The 22,671-nt window shown below is 40.8% G+C and overlaps 1 long non-coding RNA gene and 1 other non-coding gene across 4 annotated transcripts in view; both read right to left on the bottom strand.

The window, feature by feature from the left end:
• Nucleotides 1–22,671, bottom strand: part of LOC103878799 — a 137,999-nt gene that overhangs the window by 89,573 nt on the left and 25,755 nt on the right. For 2 of the 3 annotated variants that reach the window (XR_001896067.3, XR_639148.4), the window contains exons 2-3: nucleotides 14,159–14,245; nucleotides 9,244–9,763 (exon numbers count right to left, since the gene is read on the bottom strand). This is a non-coding gene — a long non-coding RNA (uncharacterized LOC103878799). The other variant, XR_002517866.2, reaches the window with a different exon arrangement.
• On the bottom strand, nucleotides 19,473–19,613 carry LOC116271192. The gene has a single exon (XR_004179616.1). It is a non-coding gene; the product is annotated as a U4 spliceosomal RNA (small nuclear RNA).

Here is a 22,671-nt window from a genome sequence, read left to right as displayed (position 1 = left end):
TGGTGAAACCCCGTTTCTACTAAAAATACAAAACTACTAAAAATACAAAATTACAAAAATTACTAAAACTACTAAAAATACAAAAATTAGCCAGGCAGGATGGTGCACGCCTATAATCCCAGATACTCAGGAGGCTGAGGCCCAGATCGTACCACTGCACTCCAGCCTGGGTGACAGAGTGAGAGTCTGCCTCCAAAAAAAAAAAAAAGTATATTTTGTGCTTTTTAATCACAAATTATAAGAAACTCTCTATATTAATTCAAAGAAATAGTACATGCTCAGATGCGCCCTGCTCCAGGGAAGCCTTCTCTGCGTCCTTCCCTTTCTGTCTTCCCAGTATAGGTACCTCTCTTCTGTGCTTCTGAAATACCATGTGCATCTAATCATATTGCATATACGCATAGTATGTATTTATTTGTTTAGGCTTATCATTGCATATTATATGTTTATTTGTCTGCTTCCTCCATGTCATTGTGAGCTCTTTGAAGGCAAAGAATGTGATATATTCTTTTTGTATACATAGGAGTGAGCAAAGGCACATAAATGTTCAATAAATTTTTTTTTTGAAAGAAAAAGAAAGAGATTGAGAGAGAGAGAATACTGTGTTTATTCTTTGAAACCATACTTTTTTTTCCTTCCAGGACAGGAAGCAGATAAATCATACATTTCATTATCAGGACTTTTGACTGCTCTGAACTGATTTCAAGAATAAATGCCTTGTCTGAATCCAGTATCTGATGTGGTTTAAAAGCACAAAAATATGCTCCTTTGTTAGTGCAAATTGATTCAATAATTCCATAGCGATCGTCGGGATAAAGCACATTTAAGCCACGTAGTTCACTGAGAACTTAGGTGTTTTAAAGTGAAATTTTCAAGTCAGAATTCTAACAGAGAAAGGCAAAAAGTTTTAAATATTGACTTCTAGAAGGTTGAATTCAATTAAGCTTGTTTTGCTAAGAATAATTTTTACTCAAAACTCATTAGAAAATGCAAAGAAACTCATTAGATGTATATGTTATGTACATTTTAAAAATCTCCTAGAATGGAAAGCTATTACTTTTTATTTCACATGCATCAATTCTCTCATTTTAGATATGAAACATTTAAAAATAATTTCCATTTCATCTTTAATTTGACTTAGCCCTGATTTTGTAGACTTTCTCAACATTCTGTGATTATTGCATAAGGACAATGAAATATTTCAAAACAACTATTTTATAAAACAATTAAACTTCTGGAAAACTAACCTATGTTTTTCTTCTGTTATGTCACTTCAAATGTTCATTATTGAAAACTTTCTCAGTGCTTTTAATGCTTACTAATCAATTATTTTACAATAACTTATCAAGAAAAAAAATTATTCGAAAGTATTACTGTAAAATAAAGCCTTGGGTAAAAAACATATTTGGATATTTGTGACAAGTAAAACAGAAATGCCAGGCTTCAAAACAGATTAGCTTTGGCAAAGAAACATCTTGCTGAATGTAGACATACCGCATCCTCTCTCTATAAGAACAACTTATGTCAGTATCTGTTGTTGCATATAAAAGTCTTATTTGAGTGGAAACTTGTACATCTGTTAAATGAAACTTTGTGGAAAAGATCAATTCATTTTAGGAAAAGAAGTAAAATTAATAAGCAGAAAAAAATAGCTTAGAAAAAAAGCAGTGTACGTTCATTAGCAACTTGGATTCAGACAATTTGTCAAACGAAGCTGCTACTTTTATTTATGAAACTGGGCAAAATGTTGGCAGTCTTGCTGGGTCATTTTACTTGGAATCATGGACCGCTGAAGCAAAACAGGATCTTAGACATCATCTGGGTCAGGGGTTCTCTATTTTCATTATGCATGGGAGGATTACCTGAGAAGCTTTTTTTTTTTCTTTTTTCTTATTTTTTGAGACAGAGTCTCACTCGTGTTGCCCAGGCTGGAGTGCAATGGCATAGTCTCAGCTCACTGCAACCTCCACCTCCCAGATTCAAGCGATTCTCCTGCCTCAGCCTCCCAAGTAGCTGGGATTATGGGCATTATCCACCACGCTCAGCTAATTTTGTATTTTTAGTAGAGACGGGGTTTTTCCATGTTAGCCAGGCTGGTCTTGAACTCCCGACCTCAGGTGATCCACCCACTTCTGCCTCCCAAAATGTTGGGATTACAGGCATGAGCCACCGTGCCTGGCTGAGAAGCTTTTTAAAAAGCCTACACTCAGACCCTGCTCCCTTGCTCCCCCTTGGTTCTTCCCAACTCAATTGGTTTGGCTTAGGGCTCAGAATCAGGTTTTTTTGTCTTTGTTTTTGTTGTTTTAATTGTGGTAAAATATACAAAACATACAATTTACCATATTAATCATTTGTAAGTGTACATTTTAGTGTTATTAAGTGCACTTACATTGTTGTGCAACCGTCACCACCACCCATCTCCAGAACTTCCTTCATTTTCCCAAATAGAAACTCCGTGCCCATTAAACAGTAACTGTCTATTCTCCCCTCCCCAACCCCTGACAGCCACCATACTACTTCCTGTCTCTATGAATTCAACCGTGCTAGGTAGCGCATATAAATGAAATCATACACTATTTGTCCTTTTGTTTATGCTTATTTCACTTAGCGTAATGTCTTCAAGACTCATCCATGTTGTAGTATGTACCAGAATTTTCTTCCTCTGAAAAGGCAGAATAATATTCTATTGAATAGATATACCACATTTTATTTATCCATTCATCTGTCGATGGACATTTTGATTATTTCCACTTTTTGGCTACTGTGAGTAATGCCTCCATGAACACAGATGTACAAATATCGGTTTGAATCCCTGTTCTCAATTTTTTGGGGCATATACCTAGAAGTGAAATTGCTGGATCATATGGTAATTCTGTGTTTAATTTTTTGAGAAACTGACATAGTTTTCCACAGCAGCTTCACATTTTTACACACCCATTAGCAATGCAGAGGCTGGGCGCGGTGGCTCAAGCCTGTAATCCCAGCACTTTGGGAGGCCGAGACGGGCGGATCACGAGGTCAGGAGATCGAGACCACCCTGGTTAATACGGTGAAACCCCGTCTCTACTAAAAAGTACAAAAAATTAGCCGGGCGAGGTGGCGGGCGCCTGTAGTCCCAGCTACTCGGGAGGCTGAGGCAGGAGAATGGCGTGAACCCGGGAGGCGGAGCTTGCAGTGAGCTGAGATCCAGCCACTGCACTCCAGCCTGGGCGACAGAGCGAGACTCCGTCTCAAAAAAAAACAAAACAAACAAACAAAAAAAGCAATGCAGAATGATTCCAATTTCTCAGCATCCTTTCCAACTTAAGTGAAATTTTAATCTTTATTTATATAACCCTTGATATTAAAAACTTTTCTAACCCTCTTATATTTAATTGTGCTGTATTTCTAAGTTGCATGGTCCTTTTATAGAGAGGCAAGGTCTTGCTCCGTCATCCAGGCTGGAGTCCAGTGGAATGATCATAGCTCACTACAGCCTTGAACTCCTGGGTTTAAGAGATCCTTCTGCCTCAGCCTACCAAGTAGCTAGGACTACAGATATGCATCACCATGTCCATCTAATTTTTAAAAAAGAATTTCCTTAGAGGTGGAGTTTTGCTTTGTTGCCCAGGCTGGTCTGAAACTCCTAGCCTCAAGCAATCCTCCCACCTTGGCCTCCAAAAGTGCTGGGATTACAGGCATGAGCCACCCGGCCTGGCCACAAATATTTAAGTTCTTATTCTTCTATCTTCAACAGATACCTTCTCTGATTATAAAAGCAACACAATATATAATTACCGAAGACCTACAGTCACATAATCCACATTTTTCCAGGCTTCACCAAGTTGAGAGTACTAACGGGGCCATATTAACAGTAATACCTGAAAACTTGCTGGCTTTTACTCCCAGGCAAATCTTCTTTCCTTCTGCTCTGCCTCGCCATGTTCAGGGAAGTTCCCAGAAAATCTAACCGTGAGTTGGGGAACAGTCACTGATGTAATTTCCCAGACAGCCACTGGAGGGCAGCAGCTCCCTTTCACCCCCTGACCCCAGCCCTGAAGAGGATGCTGCCATCAGGCCCAGAGCATTCCTGAGGCAGCAAACTCTCAAAGTCATTGCATGGAAACTCTACGGAAACAGGGGAACTATCCCTCTTCCCAATTCTTGGTCACACGTTGTGACCTGGGTTTCCTAAAGTCCTCTGTGGAAACAAGCACATGTCAGAGTCCAAGCTTAATAGCTGATTGAGAATGTGATAAACAACAAGACGACCCTGACAGCCTGCAGCTGGCAGCTAACTAGTCTGTAGCGTTCCCTCACGCAAGATAAGCAGTTTTCACAGAATAACAACGATAATCATACAAGGTCACTCTGTCACCATGGTGGAACAAGACAATAACAAGATTGCAACTTACTCAATCTGAACATGAACACAGACAAACACATTAAACAATCACAAAAATAACCAAATACCCACCCTGTTGTAGTCACACGAGTGACTCTAGCCTCCCAGGTAAAAATTAAGATACCCAATCATCAGGCCAGGTGCAGCGGCTCACGCCTGTAATCCCAGCACTTTGGGAAGCTGAGGCAGATGGATCACGAGGTCAAGAGATCGAGACCATCCTGGACAACATGGTGAAACCCTGTCTCTACTAAAAATACGAAATTAGCTGGGCGTGGTGGTGTGCGCCTGTAGTCCCAGCTACTCGGGAGGCTGAGGCAGGAGAATCGCTTGAACCTGGGAGGCAGAGGTTGCAGTGAGCCAAGTTCATGCCACTGAACTCCAGCCTGGGCAACAGAGCGAGACTCCATCTCAAAAAAAAAAAAAAAAAGTTGCACTTTGGGGTCTGCAGCAACCTCTTGTTAGTATTTATCCTATCTAGTGAAGTATTTCTTTTTATTTTAACTACTGCCTGAAAGACACTGCTGTGATACATTAATTTTTAATGTAAGTAGGTACATAGCTATAATGAAACATCATACTCAATCTTCATACATGCTGAGAAGATAATCTTGAAATCTATATTATATAAATATTGTCACTTCAATTTATTGTGTACAATTAATGAAGTTTAAAAATATGAGTTCTGAGTAAAATTTACAGTATTTTGTTTTTCCTTTAAGAAGAAGGCTGAATTTATCACAGACTTTTTTGGAATAGCTGTTGTAGATAGAAGTCATTGTCAATTTTATGAATCAGCTAAGTGAGAAACATATTAAATTATTTTTTTCTATTAACCTGAATTATCTTAATTGGCTCCATCAAACGCGCCAGATAAATATTCAACCCTCAAATTGGCTTTCCTATTTAGAAGATGAAAGCAAACAATGAGAGTAGTTTCTGTTAAAAATGCAATTCCATTTAAAATAAAAGCAGCTGTCTGTTAACTACCATGCCATCAAAATTAGGCTATCACTGCATGTAATTACTTTTAAAATGAAAATTAAAGTTTCAATTATTTTCTTTTATTCAGTGAGGTTAAAAGACATTTTCCCTCTCTAATTTTTATTTTTTTTTATTTTTTTTATTTTTTATTTTTTTTTTGAGACGGAGTCTCGCTGTGCTCCCAGGCTGGAGTGCAGTGGCGTGATCTCGGCTCACTGCAAGCTCCGCCTCCCGGGTTCACGCCATTCTCCCGCCTCAGCCTCCCAAGTAGCTGAGACTACAGGCGCCCGCCACCACGCCCGGCTAGTTTTTTGTATTTTTAGTAGAGATGGGGTTTCACCATGTTAGCCAGGATAGTCTCGATCTCCTGACCTCGTGATCCACCCGCCTCGGCCTCCCAAAGTGCTGGGATTATTGGCTTGAGCCACCGCGCCCGGCCATCTAATTTTTAAAGTATATTTTTTAATAAAGAAAAATCAAAATGCCAAAATTTTTAAAGGATAAAATGAAGAATACTAAGCAGTCATTTATTGTTGCCTAATATTAATAAACCTACTGAGCTTAAAATGTATTTGAATTATTTCAAATGGAATCATTTTTCCTAGACTGTGTGCTCTCTGAGGGTAGGATGATGTTTCATTTCTCCACGGTTTCAAGCTTTATCCAGAAAAACAGGGTTGTCGAATATTCTATATGAATTGTTGTTTGAACTTCAAGAAACTTCTTGTATGGCCACAAAAGTAATATCATCTATACACTTGTAAGAAAATATTAATATATTTTAGTGAATTGAATTGCATGTGTGAAGATAGATACAAACATACAATATTTTAGGAATAAACAAATCCAACCAGGCATGGTGGCTCATGCCTGTAATCCCAGCACTTTGGGAGGTTGAGGCGGACTGATCACCTGAGGTCAGGAGTTCGAGACCAGCAAGGCCAACATGGCAAAACCCTGTCTCTACTAAAAATACAAAAATACAAAAATTACAGGCGTGGTGGCACATGCCTGTAATCCCAGCTACTCGGGAGGCTGAAGCAGGAGAATCGCTTGAACCCAGGAGGCAGAGGTTGCAGTGAGCTGAGATTGTGTCACTATACTCCAGCCTGGGTGACAAAGCGAGACTCTGTCTCAAAAAAGAAAGAACAAAAACAAAAAACAAACAAAAAAAACAAATCCAATGGAGCAGGGCTTCCCAGCCTTTCTCATGTCATGAGGGGAAAAAAAAAAATATATAAATATATATATATATATCTATATATATATATATATATATATGAATGATAATAGTTGAACAGCACATTGGGGTAAATTGACAAGACTGTTCACAGCAGAAGGCAATAACCCAGGGCAGGCACTGCTCACCTGAGACATCCACCAGCACTCCCGAGAGTTTAAGTGTTCAGAAATGTGCTGGAGCCAGCTCCTACCAGCTCCCAAGAGCCAACTGTGTACATATATCTTCCCCAATCTGAATTTAATGACAGCTTGTTGGCAGTCTGAAATTGTCCGTGGTAGGAGTACTTACACCACGGAAATAAAAACAATTATTGAATGCAGGCTGGGCCCAATGGCTCACCTCTATAATCCCAGCACTTTGGGAGGCTGAGGCAGGAGGATCACTTGAGCCCAGGAGTTTGAGGCCAGCCTAGGCAACATAATAAGACTCTATCTCTAAAAAGTAAGATAAAATTAACAAATGCTACAAATCAAGGCTTTTTTCCTGGAGAGCTGGTTGTTACACATGTACTTTCACCTTATTGACCCAAGGGAAGGGGTCCATACCTTGGAACATTCATAACTTGCTTGTGGCATACCTGTTGGGCAGCTCTGCAATAAAGTCTTGTTTTTTTGTTTGTTTGTTTTGCTTTGTTTTGTTTTGTTTTGTTTTTTTACTTTCCAAATATAAGTGGTTTTTGTTTGTTTTGTTTGTTTGTTTTTTCAAGACAGAGTCTTGCTCTGTCGCCCAGACTGGAATGCAGTGGTACGATCTCAGCTCACTGCAACCTCCACCTCCTGGGTTCCAGCAATTCTGCCTCAGCCTTCCAAGTAGCTGGGATTACAGGCGTGTGCCACCATGTCTGGCTAATTTTTGTATTTTTAGTAGAGATGGGGTTTTGCCATGTTGGCCAAGATAGTCTCAAAGTCCTGACCTCAAGTGATCCTCCCACCTCGGCCTCCCAAAGTGCTAGGATTACGGGTGTGAGCCACCGTGCCTGGCCCAAATATAAGTTTTTTATACAAATTGTACCAGGCAGCTGCTCTGTAATTTGATTTTATTATGTAGAATAAAAATTTAAAGGCTGGGCATGGTGGCTCACATCTGCAGTCCCAGCACTTTGGGAGGCCAAGGTGGGCAGATCACCTGTGGTCAGGAGTTCAAGTGCAGCCTGGACATCATGGCAAAACTCCGTCTCTACTAAAAATACAAAAAAATTTAGCCAGGCATGGTGGCGAGTGCCTGTAATCCCAGCTGTTTGGGAGGCTGAGGTAAGGGAATTGCTTGAATCCAGGAGGCGGAGGTTGCAGTGAGCCAAGATGGTGCCACTACACTCCAGCCTGGATGACAGATACTCAGTCTCAAAAAACAAACAAACAAACAAAAATTTAAAACATTCTGTGTCAAGCTTGAGTAAAATAAATTTTAGAGTAAATCCACCTTGAGGCTAGAATATCATGTATAAACACTGGCAACTAACTATAGATAAGACAATATGGAGGGAGGAAAACCTCAGTGAAATTTAAGTTTTGCCCAGTCACCTTACTAATGAAGCCCAGTTCACAAATCCCATACTCTCAACAGAGCTGTCAGTACGTTCTCAGTTCTGCAGCCCCCTAAATACAAATAGGTGAGAAAGAAAGTTCTTATCATTAAAAAACAGAGACCAAAACAAATGAACAGGACAACAAAATGTAGAGGTATTGAGATAAAGCAATAAGTAAAATAAATAAATAGTAAAACTGTTAGAGACATCTTCAGAGAGATAAGAGAAGATACACACTTATGAAATAATACAGAGCCCTTGGAAATTGAACACATAGCAGGAGCAAAAACTTTAATAAAGAAGTTGGAAGATGAAGACTCTTTTAGAAAGAAGAAAGAAAAGACAAGAAGGTGGAAATGGAAGAGAAAAAAAAAATAAGGAAGCTATTGGATCACCGCAGGTTGTCCAATATCTGCCTATAATGTGAAATCCTCCATGGCAAGGATTTTGTATGTTTGATCATTGCATAAAATAGAACCAGACACACAATAGGCCGTCAATAAATAGTTCTGCAAGAAATCAATTTCCGGAGTGTAAGGATCCACTCAGAACAAGAATGGGGAAAGACTCATGCCAACATACACGACTGTGAAACTTCAGAACATCAGAGACAAAGGGATCTTCAAAGCTTCTGGAGAGGAGAAAAAACACGTATTTAAGGATCAAGAGTCAGACTGGCTTTGAACTCTACAACAGCAAAGTTGGAAACATTATATACCAGTAAGGAGACATCCTGCACTTTTTATACATTCTTTCAAATGCCCAATGATACAGAGAAACCTTTTTCATTCACGACCAATGACAGAGCAATCTTGAATATCTTGCAAGATTACACCTTATTTGCAAGCACATATGTGAACTAAATTCTTTCAAAATATTGTCATCAAAAATGATTAGCAAAGCAAGTTAACATCTAAAGTTTTGTGGCTTGATATTAACTCCTTGGTGCTAAATTAAAATGAAACCTGTTTATTATTCAGTCTATTTTGTGTTCCTTCACTGCATGCAATTGCAACAAGTAGACATTGGAGGCAAAAAGTAAAATTACATAACACAAAATAGACTCTCAAATGTTCCTCCAACAAAGCAGAAGCTAATAATGCTTACCTCTGGTCAGTATTTGTGTGGTGACCAGGGTTAGTGGTACTGCCTTGAGGCTCCATGTGGCTGGATTGTTGATATTTTCTGTCAACTTGTAGGTGATAGAAACTCAACTCAATCTAGTTTTAGCAACAGAGAATGCATAGGCTTCTGGAAATGGGAAGTCCAAGGGGTGGGTCCTGCTTCAGGCATAACTGGATCTAAGAGTGCAAATCATGTCATGGGATCTCTCCTTTTACCTTTCTCTTCACTGCTCTTCTGTTTTCTCTGTGTGGCTTCATTTCCACGCAGGCTGTCTCCATATGGAAGCAAAGATGACCAGCAAACAGCTCAGGCTTACGTTTTCCTCATGGCTAGCAATTCAACTCTTGCTTTCCTAGCATTTGCATCCATCTTTGGAAAGAATTTAGATTATGTCACTTGCTTCCTCCTTGACCAATTGTGTGGTAGGGAGAATTAGGCACTCTGATTGGGCTGCTTGGTTCATAAACTGATGAGATTTGTTTTAGGGCCAGATGGTTGGTATCTGTGGGGAGAGAAAGGATACAGAAGTTGGGAATCAAGCAGGTTCTGGATTTAAACCCATGTATCTGACAGACCCACCTAAATCCCATAGAGTGGGAGGGTGATAACTTTCAAAAGAAGAGGATCAGAAAAGACTCCTCCCCATCATCTCCCCTCAAAATAACAGATGATCACTTACATGAGATTTTCCCTAGGAGTCAAAATTCCTCACGCTATAACATACTAAATAAAATGCAATCGTTTTAAGAAGAGCATACTTGAGAAAATTATCACCTTGAAGTGATGGATGGCTTAATTATAATTTAAAAAAGAAAAAAAACACAACCCACAGCATTATCCAAATTACTTGAGGTATAACATACAAACTCTTTGGTTTCTAGGAGATATGTAAATGATTCACTTGTATTTTTAATCTGTAAGTAAATGGTGCCAGGTTTCCAGACAGAAACTGAAGCCAAATCTTTATCCATGGAACTTCACAGTGAGAGGCACATCTTAGAGATGAATACAAATCAATAATACAAATTATCCTTATCTAAATGTGCCCCAATATTGTACTTCTTGCACTCTGGTCATGATACTCCCACAGCTCTGGGTGTTTCAAATTAGATGTGGATTCTTCCTCTTTTTTTTTTTTTTTTTTGAGACAGGATCTCACTCTGTTGACCAGGCTGGAGTGCAGTGGCATGATCATAGCCCACCGCAGCCTTGACCTCCCAGGCTTAAGCAATCCTTCCACTTCAGCCTCCAGAGCAGCTGGGACTACAAGCATGTACCACCATGCCTGCCTAAATTTTTGTATTTTCAGTAGATACTGGGTTTCGCCATGTCGCCTAGGCTGGTCTTGAACTCCCAGGCTCAAGTGATCCACCCGCCTCAGCCTCCCAAAGTGCTGGGATTACAGGTGTGAGCCATCACGCCCAGCCTCTTATTTTTAAAACATCTCGTTTATTGTACTTTATAGCTTCAGAATTGATCTGATCAAAATAAATGCTATTCAACTTGCATGGTAAAATCTTTCCTTGTGTCTGTCAGAATCTGTCTAACTCCCTACTTCTATATCCTTCGTCTCCCAACAGATACCAACCTTCCAGCCCCTAAAACAAATCTCAGCCCCAGGAGGGCACTCATGTCCATCATCCAGAGATTTGGCACACAAAGTCATACTCATTGCTAGACTAGCTCTGACACGCTCCAGTAACTGGACTTCCTACTTGTCTCCAAGACCAGGCCTTCTGGTAACCAGTTTTTGTAACTACATCCCTGTCTGTTCCCTGTGCCCGGATCCCTGACTTAGAAACCTACTGAGAACCACACTTTCTCTAGACCTGGAGGCCTGCCTTGTTCTTATCAGTCTCTATTCTTATCATACCTAGGGACAGAAGGTGTGCTCCACAACTTCAGCCTAAATGTCTGACAGATAACTTTCCATATTTGGAGATCTATACAGGGGAACACTTAACATCTACCATCTGAGACATTCCATCTTCTTTGTATTGAGATGACGGGTACTGACTTTTCTTCCTTCCTTCCTTTCTTTCTTTTTTTTTTGAGATGGTGTCTTGCTCTGTCACCCAGGCTGGAGTGCAGTGGTACGATCTCAGCTCACTGCAACCTCTGCCTCCCGGGTTCAAGCGATTCTCCTACCTCAGCCTCCTGATAGGTGGGATTATGGGCATGTGTCACCACACCCAGCTAATTTTTGTATTTTTAGTAGAGACGGGGTATCGCCACGTTGGCCAGACTGGTCTTGAACTCCTGACCTCAGGTGATCCACCCACCTTGGCCTCCCAAAGTGGTGGGATTACAGGTGTGAGCCACTGAGACTAGCCTTTTTTTTTTCTTTCTTTCTTTCTTTTTTTTTTTCGCCAGAGTCACACTCTGTTGCCCAGGCAGCAGTGCAATGACTAGATCTCGGCTCACTGCAGCCTTGACCTACCTGGGTTCAGGAGATCCTCCCACCTCAGCCTCCTGAGTAGCTGGGACCACAGGCTTGAACCACCACACCCGGCTAGTTTTTGTATTTTTTGTGGAGACAGGGTTTCTCCATGTTGCCCAGGCTATGGGTACTGACTTTTCTTGGATTGTTACCTAATGTCTCTTGCTGTACCTGCCCAAAGTCGATTTACCCTCCCCGATACCTGTGCCCATTGCTGTACCTGCCCAAAGTCGATTTACCCTCCCTGATACCTGTGCCCATTGCTGTCCCTTTCCATGCCTATTTTACCTTGGTGGAGGAACTCTTCCAGTTCTTGCCCTTCTCTACACCTCTGAGGAAAGCAAGATTATTTCCCATCCTGCTGCAGTTTCTCAATAACCTGAGTTTCATTTCATGAAAAAAATTACTCTTTAGGAAGAGTATTTTAACTGGGTGCTGGGAGAGTAAAGCATATGATTTTTACACTTCTTTTGTGCTGCTCTTGTAAGACAATTTATCCTTAACTTCCCTTGTTATTCCAAATTTTGTCATTTTTGTCTCTTCAGCATCTGTTTTCTCCTCCCTACCCCACCCCCATCACCACCTTTTTTTTTTTTTTTTTTTGGATACAGAATCTTACTCTGTCACAAAGGCTGGAGTCCAGTGGCATGATCTCAGCTCACTGCAACCTCTGCCTCCTGGGTTCAAGTGATTCTTGTGCCTCAGCCTCTCAAGTAGCTGGGATTACAGGCACACACCACATGCTTGGCTTATTTTTGTATTTTTAGTAGAGATGGGGTTTCACTATGTTGGCCAGGCTAGTCTTGAACTTCTGGCCTCAAATGATCCGCCTGTCTTGGCCTCCCAAAGTGCTGGGATTACAGGCATGAGCCACAGTGTCCAGCCCTTTTCCTCCCCTTATTTTGATAATTGAGTGCCCCTTACTATGTGGGAACTAACTCTTACCCATTTGATCCATAGACTTTCCCTAGGATTTGATGTGTACATGTTTGGAGAGAAAAGCTGAGGTACTTAGGCTATACTGGAGCTATCTTCCCCGACCTTTGAAGTCATCCTGAAGAAAGCTTGAAGGCACCAAGAAATCAGGGAACGAAGTCAAGCCAAGTAGAGATGACAAAGAAGAGGCAGAAAGTCGTAATGACACACACAACCCTGTCCTTCCCAGTATGTGAGCCAATAAACCACTTTTTTTTTTGCTTTGCTTAAGCTACTTTGAGTTGAATTTTTGTCCTTATAATGAAGAGTCCCAACTAATATAGCCCCGTATTTCAAGAAATTCACATATCTGGCCAGGCACAGTGGCTCACATCTGTAATCCCAGCACTTTGGGGGGCCTAGGTGGGTGGATCACCTGAGGTCAGTAGTTCGAGACCCACCTGACCAATATGGTGAAACCTGGTCTCTACTTAAAATACAAAAATTAGCCAGGTGTGGTGGGGTGCACCTGTAGTCCGAGCTACTCAGGAGGCTGAGACAGGAGAACTGTTTGAACCTGGGAGGTGGAGGTTGTAGTGATCCAAGATCTTTCCACTGAACTCCAGCCTGGGTGACACAGCGAGACTCCAGCTTTAAAAAAAAAGAAAGAAAGAAATTCACATATCTAACCAAAATCCACATGTTAGGGATCTGAGGGCTAAGCTCTTCTTTTTCTTTCCCTTCAAGCTCTATCCCACCCCTCCGAAAGCAGATCTGGGAAGAATTTCCTTATAACTTGTGTTGAAGCAATGTGGCTTAAGCCCAAAGCTGAAGTAGGGCTTTCACTAATTCTATTCACATCCAGGCTTTCCAATCTATCTTTAAAAAGACTTGGCTCTGCCAGGAAGACACTCCTTAAGCCAGTGGTGCATAGGATCAAGATCTGTTTCATAAACCCTGGCACTGCAGAAGAGATAGCATAGCAAGCGTATGTGAGACAGCAAGCCCCCTTTTCAATGCCCAGCTCCTGGTTCCTGCTTCTAATGACTTGTCCTGATGTCACCAATCAGGAAAGTCACTCATCTTTCCCTGAAGGAGGAGGAGGCAAGGATAGTGCACTGTGGACCGCCAGGGAGTCTATTTCTAAAAGTCTCCTTTTTGTCTGTGGATATGGAAATATTAAGGAGAGTCACTCCCTCCCCCTCCCCATTTCTTGGGTTCTGATCCCCTTTCCTCTGCTAATAGTACCTCATCCTAATTCTTCCCGTACTACTCTTAGTACTGTACCTGGAAGGGTTGGTTTGAAGAGAAAACCCATCAGAATGGACCAATCAGAACCCATCTCTGAACTGTCTGCATCAATTTCAACCTTCTGTGTTGGTTTCCTTAGGTAACACCATCTTCAAAGTCACTTTTCTTTCCCAAGGGCCTCTGTATAAGCTGTTTCCCTGTGAAATATGTTTCCTTATCATCTCACTTGAGTAGCTTCTTTGTCTCCCTTTAGACCTCAACTTAAATATGACTTCCACAACTCAAACTTACCCCTTCAGAGAGGTCTTCCCAGTCCGTTCTATTTAAACCAGGGCTTCCATTTGGATTCTCCATCTCAACTCTTTGTTTGTTTCACAACTGAAAGGAACAATTACTATGTTTTAAATATGGACTGACATAAGGTAATGACACGTATTTGCTGCTAAAAATTGAGTTGAAGAAGTACATTGAACCATCTTGTAGAAATATATTTTAAAATATTCAATAGGAGAGAAATTGTCCCAAACCCGGACTGGGATGGAATATTTTTTGGAATACAATTCACAAGCTCCTTCTGGGGAGAGAATTGCATTCCTGATAAATTACTTAAGGAATTTTTCTGAACTTTAAATTACAACTTGTTCTGGGAAAACCAATCACCCGGCCATTTAACCGGATAGAGTGACCTTAAACAAACATTCTTTTGTATCTAATCTGAAAGTGATTAACCTTTCTGTTTTCCTATAAAATATTTCTGCCAAGAGTGAATCTTTGGATTGGTCTGCTAGAGGCCTTTTTCTTGCAGTCAGATTGTAATAAAACATTGTAATTTGCTTATAACTAAATTGCCTGAAAAAGTTTTGCTTTTTTATTTTTTAATTTTTATTTACTTATTTATTTACTTTTGAGACAAAGTTTAATTTTTTTTTTTTTTTTTTTTTGAGACAGAGTCTCGCTCTGTCACCCAGGCTGGAGTGCAAGTGACGCGATCTCAGCTCACTGCAAGCTCTGCCTCCTGGGTTCAGGCCATTCTCCTGCCTCAGCCTTCCCAGTAGCTGGGACTACAGACACCCGCCACCACACCTGGCTAATTTTTTGTATTTTTAGTAGAGACAGGGTTTCACTGTGTTAGCCAGGATGGTCTCGATCTCCTGACCTCGTGATCCGCCCGCCTCGGCCTCCCAAAGTGCTGGGATTACAGGCGTGAGCCACCGCGCCCGGCCTAGAGACAGTTTCATTCTCGTTGCCCAGGCTGGAGTGCAATGGCGTGGTCTCAGCTCACTGCAACCTCTGCCTCCTGGGTTCATGTGATTCTCCTGCCTCAGCCTCCTAAGTAGCTGGGATTACAGGCGCCCACCACCATGCCTGGCTAATTTTTGTATTTTTAGTAGAGACGGGGTTTCACCATGTTGGTCAGGCTCCTGACCTTTGGTGATCCACCCGCCTTGGCCTCCCAAAATCCTGCGATTACAGGGATGAGCCACCACACCCGGCCAGTTTTGCTTTTTTAAAAATAACGGCAACAACAACATACATTATAGTATCTTTACACACTATATTTATTCATAACATCTTTTGGGTCTTATCCTTACACTAGACTATATAGTGTTAAACTGTAAGCTACAATAAGACAGCGAGCAGGTTTGTATTACTTGGTGTTTATCCCTAGGAACAACTTAGCACAGTACCTGGCAAACAATGGGAGCTGTAGTGATATTTGTTAAGCTGATGAGTAATAAGTGAATGAATTAAATTTAAATGTGTGCACATTTGCAGACTAGATGAATTTAAACACAAATGAGTGTGCATCTCCTCTTTGTCTGTGACAAATAAACACGAAAGAATGGAGTCCTTCCTTTCCCCTCTCTGATCTGTAATGTGAATGTACCTGAGCCTCCTCGGCACTCTGTGATTCCCTAGGAAGGCCACTCTCAAATGTCATCTCATCCAAACAATGCAAATTCCACTACAAAAACACTGGAGAGTAACGAATATTTTTACTGAAGGTTTCAAGGGAGACAGAAGAGGAAGTTATGAAATACACCACTAGCAGCACCTTTTAAATTCTTACCTGAGGCAAGGCGCAGTGGCTCACACCTGTGACGCCAGCACTTTGGGAGGCCGTGGCAGGCGGATCACCTGAGGTTGGGTGTTTGAGACCAGCCTGACCAACATGGAGAAACTCCGTCTCTACTAAAAATACAAAAAATTAGCTGGGCATGGTGGCACATGCCTGTAATCCCAACTACTTGGGAGGTTGAAGCAGGAGAATCGCTTGAACCTTGGAGGTGGAGGTTGCAGTGAGCCGAGGTCATGCCACTGCACTCCAGCCTCGGCAACAAGACTGAAACTCTGTCTCAAAACAAACAAACAAACAAACAATTCTTACCTGAAGCATTTCTCTCTCCCTAGAGAGAGAGCCACACACCTTTCTCTCTCTCTCTCAATCTCTCTTTCTTTTTTTTTTTTTTTTTTTTTTGAGATGGTATCTCGCTCTGTCACCCAGGCTGGAGTGCAGTGGCATGATCTTAGCTCTCTACAATCCCTGCCTCCTGGGCTCAAATGATCCTCCTACCTCAGCCTCCTGAGTAGGTGGGAGCACAGATGTGCACCACCATGCCCAGCTAAATTTGTATTTGTTGTACAGACGGGGTTTCATCATGTTGCCCAGGCCGATCTCGAACTCCTGAACTTAAGTGATCCGCCCACCATAACCTCTGAAAGTGCTGGGATTACAGGTGTGAGCCACCATTCCCGGCCTCTGTCTTCTTTCTCTCAAATCTGTTCAGCCTCCCTCCCTGTCTTTGACTCTCATACTTCTTCTCCCTCTCCTCTTTTTCCCCATTATCTTCCCTTGTAGGTCTCTTCCCTTTTCTGAAGTGAAACAAGTGACCCCCTTCTGGGTTATTCAGTTTGCATCTCTACTTCCTCAGTAAATACTCTAAAGAAAAGCTTTTCTTTGGATACACAATTAATAGAATATGGGAAAGCGGAAGGGATGACAAATAATCATTTTTCTTTTTCTTTTTCATATTTCTTCTGTTGGAGATTACACAAAGTAAGGCAGCAGATTAATTGAGTGCGTAAAACAGTAGTGCATTTAGTGCAAAACAATACAAATTATACCGAAAAGACTGGGTGTGGTGGCTTACCCCTGTAATCCCAGCACTCTGGGAGGCCGAGGTGGGTGTGTGCCTGTAGTCCCAGCTACTTGGGAGGCTGAGTTGGGAGGATCACCTGGGCCCAGTTAGTCGAAGCTGCAGTGAACCTGGGTTGTGCCACTGCACTCCAGCTATGGTGACAGAGCAAGACCCTGTCTCAAAAAACAAAACAAAACGATGTATATGTAGTTTTGTTTTATATGTATAACTTATATTTATAAGCGTGTGTGTGTGTGTGTGTGTGTGTGTGTATATATATATATATATATGAAGCCTGTATTCAAGAGGTCTGCAGGGACAATCCTGTGTAACTAGGCAGATTGTCCTTTGGGGGCACTAAAAGTATTAAATGATTTGTCTTGGCTTTCATTTGTGCCAAACTTGCCAGTTATGTCATTAGCAGCTCAACTTGTTAGGGCTTCTCTATGTAACTTCTAAAACAATGCATTTGTCTACCTAAAGAAAGAAACTGAGGCAAAATTAATATAGAGAGCTTATTTGGGCCAAGGTTGAGGACTGCAGCCTGGAAATACTTCGTAGTTACCTTGGGAAGTGCTCCAGAGAACAAAGGAAAGGCTTACACTTTTAAAGAAAAAATAATGAATCAGGAGAGGGGGTGACAACAAAAGTTGTTTGTGAGGAATTTTCATTGGTTTACAGAAATAATATTGATTAATACACATTGCTGAACTATAGAGTATGAGTTATGGTGTCCAGTGTATGGCATTGTTAGGTTAATTTATAGCTACTTGGGGTCAGTAAATCTAGAGCCCAAATAGCAAGTAGCTTCATGAAGTGATTACCTAGCTCAAGGGGGAGTGAAGCGTGACTCTTGTCACATTTCAGTGCTCTGGGCCTGATAATTTAAAGCGGAGCTTGCATTTCTCAGATAAAAAATTTCTTTTCTTTCTCACATTGCAGATACCATCTGTACATTTTTTTTTTTTTTTTTTTTTTAGACGGAGTCTTGCTCAGTTGCCCAGGCCCAGGCAGGAATGCAGCAGCACAATCTCGGCTCACTGCAACCTCTGCCTCCTGGGTTCAAGTAATTCTCCTGCCTCAGCCTCCCTAGTATCTGGGATTACAGGTGCCCGCTACCAAGCCCGGCTAATTTTTGTATTTTTAGTAGAGACAGGGTTTTGCCATGTTGGCCAGGCTGGTCTTGAACTGCTGACCTCAAGTGATCTGCCCACCTTGGCCTCCCAAAGTGCTGAGATTACAGGCGTGAGCCACTGTGCTCAGCCTATCTGTATGATTTTTTAAGTCACTTAATGCTCTCATTTAAGGGGTCTTTTATTGCCTTTCAAGACACAACCTTTCTTCATTAAAAAAACAGCCTGGGCAACATGGTGAAACCCCATCTCTACAAAAACATACAAAAATTAGCCCGGCATGGTGGTGGGCGCCTGTAGTTCGAGCTACTCAGGAGGCTGAGGTGGGAGAATTGCTTGAGCCCAGGAGGCGGAGGTCACAGTGAGCCAAGATCATGCCACTGCACTCCAGCCTAGGTGAAAGAGTGAGACCTCATTTCAAAAACAAATAAATAAAAATTAAAATAAAAAAATATTGCTAAATCCTTCATAGGACGAGGATGCAATAGGCCTCTTGCAGGTGCAGGCCTTCTTTTTGCCAGTGTGGGCTGCCAATTATATGAATATAGGTCTAAGGAGGCTAGAGAAGGAATTTTCAGCATTACACCATTCAAGCAAATGTTCAATGTCCAGCCAAATAGCTAATTCTATATGGGACAAAAATAGATGGAAATGTGTTATTTGTAGTTCAACTTGTGCTTGCTTTTTTTTAAACTTAGCAAAGAACTGATTTCATTTTTATATCCTGCTCTATTCTCTACAGTGACTTAAAAACACATTATAGAAACTTTAAAAATAGAATTTGTTATTCGCAGTGGCCCAAAAGGGATATTTAAAAGAGCCTAAAAGCAAAATATAATGTAATTCATTGTAGTGCTGCTTTTAGTGTAACTTGGGACTTTTTTTAAAAAAAGATACAGACTGGTTTTTTTTTCTGATTATAAAAGATGTCTATTGTGAAAAAGTTTAAATTCATGAAATAAAAATCATCAGTAATCCCCAAACCAAAGATAATCCCTATTGACATTTTGGGATATTTCCTTTCATCTTTTTTTCTAGGGACAGGGCCAGTTACAAGGGCGTACAACCTGTGAAGTCACACAGGGCCCCTATTCAAAAGGGTTCTACACTTGATTTGAGGTTCTGTTGTTGCTTTCTTAAAATTCTTAATAATTTTGAACTGCATTTTCATTTTGCACTGGGCCCTGCAAATTACACAGCCAGTTCTGTCTACAGATGATGCACACACACACACTAATTATATATATACTTAACATATACATGTAAGATATATATTATACATAATATGTACATTATATTTATAATCTGTCTTTTTTTCTTTTTTATGTTCAGTCTCCATAGAGACTGTCAAAAATTGCCAATGCCAACTATATTTCAAGTCATTATGGTGGGGTATTGGGAAAAGTTTTCAATTAGCAATAATCGCACCTCGGATAAACCTCATTGGCTACAATACTGCCACTGCACAAAGCTGTAAACATTATTTTTAATACATACTATTTCATCATATGGAAACATAACCATTTATTTAACTATGTCCCTATTTTGTTTTAAATTTTAAATTTTTTAAATTTTGTTTTAAATTTTGTACTGTTATAAATAATGATGAGAAACATCTTTTTACATTAATTAAAAATATATTTCTGGCTATTTCCTTAAAATAACATCCCAGACATAAAACTGAAGGGATAAAGGGATATGAACATTGTTGTTGGAACTTTGTATTTAAATTGCCAAATAGCATTCCAGAAATATTAATATTATCAGCAGAATATAAGAAATTCTCTTTTCATACTCTTGGAGGCAAAGAATACTGTAATTTAAAAATATTTGGGAATTGAGTAATTTAAAATATTATCCAATTATTTTAATTTCCATTTATTTGACTACCAGTAAAGAAGGTTTTAAAATATATATATTTATTAGTCATTTTTATTTCTTCTTGAAATTGTCCTTAGACTCTAAATTTCTCAACATGATTTTTAAGGCACTTGGTGTCCTACCACTCGGGGTTTATCTTCTATCACTCCTCTCCTTTCCATTTCCCACCCTATTCTAAGCTCTAGCCATACTAAATTTTATTTAATATCTATAATTTGTCATGCTTTCTCTTGCTTCTGGCACTGTAAACATTCTACATACTATTTCTGGATGTCTTTTTCAATATCTCTTGTCTGGTTAATTCCTATTTGTCCTTCAGTTCTCAGCTTAAACATCCCTTCCCCAGAAAGCCTTTCCCACCCCCAGATTAGGTTGAGTGCCCTGCTAGGAGCTCCCAAATCATCCTATATTCTTCTTTCTTCTTCCTCTTCCCTTTCTTCTTCTTCCTCTTCCTCCTCCTCATCCTATTCTTCTTCTTCCTCCTCCTCCTCCTCTTCTTTCTTTTTCCTTCTTCTTGTTCTTGTTCTTTCTTCTTCCCCTTCTCCTTCTTCTACTACATATTTAATTTTGAAATGATTTTTGATTTAAAGAAGAGCTACAAAGATGGTACACAGAGCTCCCATGTACCCCTCATCCAGCTTCCCTAATGTTAACATGTTACATAACCATGGCACCATGATCAAAACTAAGTTATGAACACAGTTATGATACTGTTAACTACAGACTTTATTCAGCTTTCACTAATTTTTTTCACTAATGTCCCCTTTCTGTTCTAGGATCTAATCTTGGATAGCATATTGAATTTAGTTATCCTGTCTCCTTAGTCTCCTATACTTCATATCCTATAGTGCTTAATGTATTTTATTATAATTTCCTCCCATTCTAGAATATAAGATCTGTGAGAGCAAGGGCTGTTTTTTAAATTTTTCATTTATTTTTATTTTTTACCATTGCAGCCTCAGTTCGTACAGCTGTACAGTGTCCATAGTAAGCAGGTGGTTTATATGACTGAATAGAAAGCAGGATTTTTCCTTAAAGAGTTTCTCAGAAAAGAGGGCAACACCTTCCATTTAAGTTCTTACAAAATATGTTATGTTCTTTCAATTTTTTTATTTAGAGCAATAAAGTGCTGTTCAAGGAACACACATTAGCCTGAAATGACCTCATAGAATGTGTGGATGCTTGTAGAGAGCATCTATTGGAATCAGTACAAAATGGAGACAAAGACATTTAAAAACCTTTAGTAATCTGTGTGGGGTTTTTTTTGGTTTTTTTTTTTGGTTTTTTTGAGACGGAGTCTCGCTCTGTCGCCCAGGCTGGAGTGCAGTGGCACAATCTCAGCTCACTGCAAGCTCCACTCCGCCTCCCGGGTTCACGCCATTCTCGTGCCTCAGCTTCCCAAGTAGCTGGGACTACAGGCGCACGCCACCACGCCCGGCTAATTTTTTTTTGTAATTTTAGTAGAGACGGGGTTTCACCATGTTAGCCAGGATGGTCTCGAACTCCTGACCTCGTGATCCACCCGCCTCGGCCTCCCAAAGTGCTGGGATTACAGACGTGAGCCACCGCGCCCGGCCAGTAATCTGTGTTTTGCGGGCTGTGACCTCACAGTGGTAAGGGCTGGATGTCCTTGTAAACAAGTTTTTTTGTTTGTTTGTCTGGTTGGTTGGTTTTTTTTTTGAGACAGAGTTTCACTCTTGTTGCCCAGGCTGGAGTTCAATGGCGTGATCTCGGCTCACTGCAACCTCCACCTCCCCCTCCCAGGTTCAAGCGATTCTCCTGCCTCAGCCTCCCGAGTAGCTGGGATTACAGGCATATGCCACCATGCCTAGTTAATTTTGTATTTTTAGTAGAGACGGTTTTCACCATGTTGATCAGGCTGGTCTTGAACTCCTGACCTCAGGTGATCGCCCATCTCGACCTCCCAAAGTGCTAGGATTACGCGTGAGCCACCGTGCCCGGCCATAAACAAGTTTTAAAAGTAGATGGGGAACCAGGCATGGTGGCTCACGCCTGTAATCCCAGCATTTTTGGGAGGCCAATGCTGGCGGATCCCTTGAGGCCAGGAGTTTGAGACCAGCCTGGTCAACATGGCGAAACCTCGTTTCTACTAAAAATACAAAAATTAGCTGGGCGTGGCATGTGCCTGTAGTCCCAGCTACTCAGGAGGCTGAGGCAGGAGAACCACTTCAACCCAGGAAGCGGAAGTGCAGTGAGCCAAGATAGTGCCACTGCACTACAGCCTGGGAGCCTCAAACAAACAAACAAACAAACAAACAAAACAACAACAAACACAAAGTAGACAGGGGCGTGGTGGGAAAGAGATGGAGGCTGAAGAACAATGCTGATTATAAAGTTCACTTCAAAAGCAATTCTGCTGAGTAAGTGGCTTACTTCCCTGGTCAAAGCAACCGTTATCTCTTGCCTGAAACTGCCACAACAGCCTCCTAAATGGTGTCTGTGAACCCCTCCTATCCATCTGCAATCTTCTCTCCATGAACATCCAGAGTGATCTTTTCAAAATTCAAATCTCCTACTTAAAAACCTGTAATAGATTTGCAACTGATCTTTGAATAAAAATCAAAATTACTAATGACTTAAAAAAAAACTTTAATCCTTAGTCTGTCTCTCTCTCTCTCAATCTTTTTTC

This window comes from Papio anubis, chromosome 17 (assembly GCF_008728515.1).
Source record: "Papio anubis isolate 15944 chromosome 17, Panubis1.0, whole genome shotgun sequence".
Lineage (NCBI taxonomy): Eukaryota > Metazoa > Chordata > Mammalia > Primates > Cercopithecidae > Papio > Papio anubis.
Note: the sequence above shows the minus strand (reverse complement) of the source record. Positions and strands in the feature narration are given on the sequence as shown.